The sequence below is a fragment of the Lathyrus oleraceus genome, chromosome 1 (genome assembly GCF_024323335.1).
Source record: "Lathyrus oleraceus cultivar Zhongwan6 chromosome 1, CAAS_Psat_ZW6_1.0, whole genome shotgun sequence".
NCBI lineage: Eukaryota > Viridiplantae > Streptophyta > Magnoliopsida > Fabales > Fabaceae > Lathyrus > Lathyrus oleraceus.
Window position 1 is genome coordinate 188,669,056 of NC_066579.1, and position 7,130 is coordinate 188,676,185.

The 7,130-nt window shown below is 38.7% G+C and overlaps 1 pseudogene; it reads left to right on the plus strand.

Annotated features, from left to right (window-relative positions):
• Positions 1-5,293: 5,293 nt before the first annotated feature.
• On the plus strand, positions 5,294-5,393 carry LOC127116424 (uncharacterized; annotated as a pseudogene).
• The last annotated feature ends 1,737 nt before the right edge of the window (positions 5,394-7,130 follow it).

The following is a 7,130-nucleotide window of genomic DNA, read 5'->3' on the forward strand; positions in this document are numbered from 1 at the left end:
TTTTCCGTGGCTGGGTAGATAGATTAATGAACTAAGGAATTCTAGTGTGAGTCTCCGGTAGGTGGTGAAATGTCTCAGGATAGGGGAGGTCTCCCATCCTATCTGATTCAGCAAAAACAGGACACTCTGTCTCAGTCCAAGGGCAGTCATAGCCCAATCATCAGCATATAAACTAGGTAGCATCTCTCTAGCGGCTAGTTCTTCAAACTTTCGTTTCTGAGCCATTCCTCTGAACTTGATACCCATACGATCAGAATGTCCCATCTGGTTAGTGTTAGCTAGAGAAAAGAAACATGAGTTTAAGTCAGGATTTGGCCAAATGCCGAAAGAAGAAAAGAATTATTATTATTATATATATATATATATATATATATATATATATTTTTTAATAAATCAATAATGAATACTAAATAGAAATTAAAAGAATAATTAAGAGAAAAATAGGGAAATGATAATAATAATAGAATAATAAAATAACAAATTAATTTGTGGGTTGTCTCCCACTAAGCGCTTTGTTTAAATGTCGCAAGCTCGACAAAGAAACTGTTAAATATAGTCTATGAGTCCTGGGGGCGTTTCGTCTAAGTGTAGAATTTGCGAATCCTCGTTGGTTTCCGCATAGTGATAATGTTTCAGACGTTGCCCGTTTACGGTGAACGGTTCTGTAGATTGTCCTTTTATTTCTACCGCTCCACTGGGAAAGATTTTAGTGATATGAAAAGGTCCTGACCATCTGGATCGTAGTTTTCCCGGGAATAACTTTAGTCTAGAGTTAAATAAAAGTACTGCGTCGCCTTGCTTGAAGATTTTCCTTGATATACGCTTGTCATGCCATTGTTTTGTTCTTTCTTTATAGATTTTGGCATTTTCATAGGCGTCTCTTCTGAGTTCCTCTAATTCGTTTATGTCAAGGATTCTCTTTTCACCGGCGGCTTTATAATTCAAATTTAAATTTCTAATAGCCCAATAGGCTTTATGTTCTAATTCTACCGGGAGGTGACAGGATTTTCCATAAATGAGCTTAAATGGGGTCGTCCCTATGGGAGTTTTATAAGCAGTTCGGTATGCCCACAAAGCTTCTGGTAATTTCAATGACCAATCTTTCCTTGAAGTGGCGACCGTTTTTTCTAGTATTTGCTTGATTTCTCTGTTAGATACTTCCACTTGTCCACTGGTTTGAGGGTGGTAAGGTGTTGCTATCCTATGTCTCACTCCATATTTAAGTAGTAGTTTTTCGAGTACCTTGGATATAAAGTGTGATCCACCATCACTGACTACTATTCTTGGGATGCCAAATCTCGGAAATATTATATTTTTAAAGAGTCTAGTTACTACTCGGGTGTCATTTGTTGGAGAAGCTATAGCTTCGATCCATTTTGATACGTAGTCAACTGCCACGAGTATGTATTTGTTACCGAAAGAGGATGGGAAAGGTCCCATGAAGTCTATCCCCCACACGTCAAAAATCTCTACTTCCAAAATACCTTTTTGTGGCATCTCGTCACGTCTAGATATGTTTCCCGTGCGTTGACATCTGTCACACTCCTTAATAGCCGCATGTACGTCCTTCCATATAGTTGGCCAATAAAAGCCAGCTTGTAGGATTTTAGAGCAGGTCTTGGATGTACTTGTGTGTCCACCATAAGGCGCAGAGTGACAGTGTTGGATTATATTTTCTACCTCTTCTTCGGGTATACATCGACGGAAAATACCATCGGGGCCTCTTTTGAAAAGTAAGGGATCATCCCAGTAATAGTGTTTTATGTCGTGGAAGAATCGTTTCTTCTGCTGGTAAGATAAAGTAGGTGGAACTATTCCGGCAGCTAAATAATTGACTAGATCAGCGTACCATGGTATGACAGATATAGCTAAGGTGGTTTCTACTTGCATGTCGGAGTTGTTCTCTTCCAAAGTAGCTATGAGTTTATCATACGAGAAATCATCATTAATGGATGTTCTTTCCGGTTCAAGGTTCTCAAGTCTAGAGAGGTGGTCTGCTACTACGTTTTCAGTTCCTTTCTTGTCCTTGATTTCTAAGTCGAATTCTTGTAGTAACAAGATCCATCTTAGGAGTCTAGGTTTAGCATCTTTTTTTGTTAAAAGGTACCTGATAGCAGCGTGATCAGTGTAAACTATTATTTTGGCTCCTACCAGGTAAGAACGAAATTTATCTAGCGCAAATACCACTGCTAGGAGTTCTTTCTCGGTTGTGGCATAATTCATCTGTGCTTCATCCAGGGTTCTGCTAGCGTAATATATAACGTGAAGCTTTTTATCCTTTCTTTGTCCTAAAACAGCACCTACAGCATAATCACTGGCATCGCACATTATTTCGAATGGTTCATTCCAGTCTGGTGTCTGCATAATGGGTGCGGAGATCAATGCTTGTTTAAGAGTTTGAAATGCTTTTAAACAGTTATCGTCAAATATGAATTCAGCATCTTTCATCAACAGTCCGGTTAAGGGTTTAGTTATCTTAGAGAAGTCTTTGATGAATCGTCGGTAAAAACCGGCGTGTCCTAAAAAACTTCGTACTTCTCTCACGGTTCTTGGGGGTTGAAGATTTTCGATTACCTCTATTTTGGCTTTGTCTACTTCAATTCCTCTGTTCGAGATGATGTGTCCTAAAACAATTCCTTCTTGTACCATAAAGTGGCACTTTTCCCAATTAAGTACTAAGTTTACTTTTACACATCGCTCCAGAACTCTTTCCAGGTTTTCAAGGCATTCTTCGAAACTTTGTCCGTATACAGAAAAGTCATCCATAAATACTTCCATGATGTTTTCGAGAAAGTCGGCGAATATTGCCATCATGCATCTTTGAAAAGTTGCAGGGGCATTACACAGACCAAACAGCATTCGTCTATACGCGAAGGTACCAAAAGGGCATGTGAATGTTGTCTTTTCTTGGTCATCAGGGTGAATTGGTATTTGAAAGAAGCCTGAATAACCGTCTAAATAACAGAAATGTGAATGTTTAGCTAATCGTTCTAACATTTGGTCAATGAATGGTAAAGGGAAATGATCTTTTCGGGTTGCTTTGTTTAGTTTCCTATAATCAATGCACATTCTCCATCCCGATTCGATTCGTTTAGTTATAGTTTCTCCTTTTTCGTTTTCAATAACGGTTATGCCTCCTTTCTTTGGTACAACGTGTACAGGACTAACCCATTTGCTATCAGATATAGGATATATAATACCTGCTTCTAATAACTTGGTTATTTCTTTCTTTACTACCTCACTTAGGATCGGATTTAGTCTTCTCTGGTGTTCCCTAGAGGTTTTACAGTCTTCTTCTAACATGATGCGGTGCATACAAATAGAAGGGCTTATTCCTTTAAGATCGGTGATGTGGTATCCTAGTGCGGTTGGATATTTTCTTAAGATATGTAGGAGTTTTTCTGTTTCGAGTCTTCCTAGATCTGCATTAACTATCACAGGTCGTTCAAGTTCTAAGTCTAGGAATTCATATCTCAGATTTTTGGGAAGTGTTTTCAAATCAGGGGTTGGTTTGTTAAGACACTGCGTAGGATCCGGTGTTATTGCTAGGCATTGTTTAGATTTGTCCTCTAAAAGATAGTCTGATGATTTGTCTTCTCCTGACTCTGCTTCTTTTATGCATTCATCGATGATATCCATGAAGTAACATGTATCTTCTATTGCAGGTGCTTTCAAGAATTGGGAAAGAATGAATTCAATTTTCTCTTCGCCTACTTCGAAGGTGAGTCGTCCTCGTTTTACGTCTATGATTGCACCGACAGTTGCTAAGAATGGTCTTCCTAGTATAATAGGTGTCGTATCATCTTCTCTAATGTCCATAATTGTGAAGTCAGTGGGAATGTAAAACTGACCTATGCGTACGGGAACGTTTTCAAGGATTCCTACAGGATATTTGATGGAACGATCTGCTAATTGCACAGACATTTTGGTCGGTCTTAATTCTCCCATTTCCAGTTTCTTACATATGGATAAAGGCATAACGCTAATTCCGGCTCCTAAATCGCATAAGGCTTTGTCGATGACAAATTTTCCTATGTGACAGGGTATAGAGAAACTACCCGGATCCTTGAGTTTAGGGGGCATGTTTTGGATTATAGCGCTACATTCGGCAGGGAGTGTAACGGTTTCGCTATCCTCAAGTTTCCTTTTATTAGAAAGAATTTCTTTTAAGAATTTAGCATATGAAGGCATCTGCGTAATAGCTTCGGTAAACGGAATTGTAACGTTTAATTGTTTAAGGAGATCAACAAATTTTCTAAATTGGCCTACATCTTTGGTTTTAACAAGCCTTTGAGGGTAAGGTATAGGTGGTTTGTAAGGTGGTGGAGGTACATAAGGTTCCTTCTTTTCTAGGGTTTCCTTATTACTCTCTTCCTTTTCCTTAGGTTCACTTTCCTCAGTAGATTTCTTAGGGTTTTGGTTTTCTATCCTTGGGTCAGACGGTCCTTCCACTTCCGTTCCACTTCTTAATATAATTGCATGAGCTTGGCTTCTCGGATTGGGTTGGGGCTGTCCAGGGAATGTACCAGTTGGTGCAGCAGTAGGTGCTTGTTGTTGAGCTACTTGAGATATTTGCGTTTCCAGCATTTTGTTATGGGTAGCCAGGGCATCTACTTTGCTTGCTAGCTGTTTAAGTTGTTCGCCAGTGTGTATGTTCTGGTTTAAGAAATCTTTATTGGTTTGTTGTTGGGAAGCTATAAAATTTTCCATCATGATTTCCAGGTTGGATTTTCTAGGGGTATTATTGTTAGGATTCTGTTTCTGATATCCCGGAGGTATAGATGGGGCTTGATTTGGAGACTGTCCAGGTGCGTATAAAGCATTATTACTCTTGTATGAGAAGTTTGGATGGTTCTTCCAATTTGGGTTATAGGTATTCGAATAGGGGCTTCCTTGAGCATAGTTTACTTGCTCTGTTTGGATTCCAGTCAAGAGTTGACATTCCGCAGGAGTGTGGCCTTGGATTCCACAGACCTCGCAATTCTGAGTTATAGCAACCACGGCTGCTGGAGGTGATACGTTTAAACTTTCAATTTTCTGGACCAAAGCATCCACTTTTGCATTGACGTGATCAAGGTTACTTATCTCGTACATGCCAGTTTTCGGTTGAGGTTTTTCCACATTCGTTCGTTCGGTTCCCCACTGATAGTGGTTTTGGGCCATGCTCTCGATAAGCTGGTAAGCATCAGCGTAAGGTTTGTTCATTAGTGCACCACCTGCAGCGGCGTCTATTGTTAACCTTGTATTGTATAAGAGACCATTATAAAATGTGTGAATTACTAACCAGTCTTCCAAACCATGGTGTGGGCAAAGTCTCATCATGTCTTTGTATCTTTCCCATGCTTCGAAAAGAGACTCGTTGTCTTTCTGTTTAAATCCGTTTATCTGGGCTCTTAACATAGCTGTTTTGCTTGGTGGAAAATATCGGGCAAGAAAAACTTTCTTCAACTCGTTCCATGTGGTGACTGAGTTGGAAGGAAGAGATTGAAGCCATCTTCTAGCGCTATCTCTTAATGAGAAAGGAAAAAGACGAAGTCGAATTGCCTCTGAAGTGACACCATTAGCTTTAACAGTATCAGCGTATTGGACAAATACGGATAAATGAAGGTTTGGATCTTCGGTAAGATTTCCAGAGAATTGGTTCTGTTGCACAGCCTGCAACAACGAAGGTTTAAGTTCAAAGTTGTTTGCTTCGATTGCGGGCGGAGCAATACTTGAATGCGGTTCATCTTGCGATGGAGCGGCGTAATCTCTAAGAGCACGAGCTGGTTCTGCCATCTCGGTTAAAGAAGGAAAAATGTTTTTGAAATCAGGAAGGTTTATAGGAGGGAGATTGTTTTCAGCACGATATTCCCGAATTCGTCGTAAGACTCGGAGATATAGTTCGATATCGTTGATTCGTAAATAGAGCGGTTCGCCTTGAGAGCGAGTGCGTGGCATACAAATCAACGAAAGAAAGAAAATAGAAGGAAAAGAAACCTTAGTCTCTACAGCGTAACGGAAGAGTTACGATATCGATTGAATAAAAGTCCCCGGCAACGGCGCCAAAAACTTGATCGCTCGACTGGGTGAGTCGAGAATGGGATACAAACTGCAAGTGCACAGTTCTATCGCGTAGTTTTAAAAGATATCGATCCCACAGGGACTTATGAATCGATATACCGTTATCTAAGGTTACTACGTAAACCTAAGGTGAAAATGTTTGATTGTTTGGGAAAAACTAAGAGCTAAACTAATATCTAGATTAAATATTAATAAAACGGATATCGGTATGTAGTTCGTCAAAACTAGGGAATCAAGTCTTTGTCGGTTTCTTGGTTTTAAAATGAATCGTTTCGGTTAACTTTATTGGTTAAAGGTTCTATCTCAAACTCTCGCTCTGTTGAATAAACCATGATTTTATATTAATGTTGCTGTCACTTATAATTAAGTCAAAAACCATATTTTGAAAGCAATAAAGTTGCAGAAACTCTTTTTAAGAAAATACTGACCGTTTTAAACACCCTTATCTCAAACTCTCGCTCTGTTGACTTAGGTTATATAATTAAATCCAAATGCTTAACTCTCGTCCTCACATTCAATCTTTAAAAATACTTTTTGGAAAAGGTCAGAATTTAATTAACTCCAAAACTTGCTCTCGCCCTGATCTAGAATTAATGCCTAACTTACACTGTCCAGTTAAAATCTCAAACTCTCGCTCTATTGATTTTAACTTCTTTATGTCTTTTACTTTTGTAAAAAAATCTTGTTATTAAACCTGTAAGTTGAGACCGTAAAAAGATTGATTTTGATTTTAAGTTTAGATAGACCGACTCAGTCTTGATCCCTTATTCTGCTTACTTTACATACCGATACCTAGGCAAATTAGCCAGACATGCTAAATAAATAAGAATTTATATCATGCATAAACAGACTCATTCCAGGCAGATAATATAGATAAATAATAAAACAAAATATTAAATAATGATTAAAGAACCTGAATGCGTAATACAATAGTCTTGAACACTCTACCACAGGCCGGTAGGATTTGTTCTCGGATTCTTCAATTAAACAGTAAATTAAATCAAGGAAATAAAACTGGAATATAACGTAAGGTTAAATCCAGTATAAAGTTGCACAATAGTTTCCGG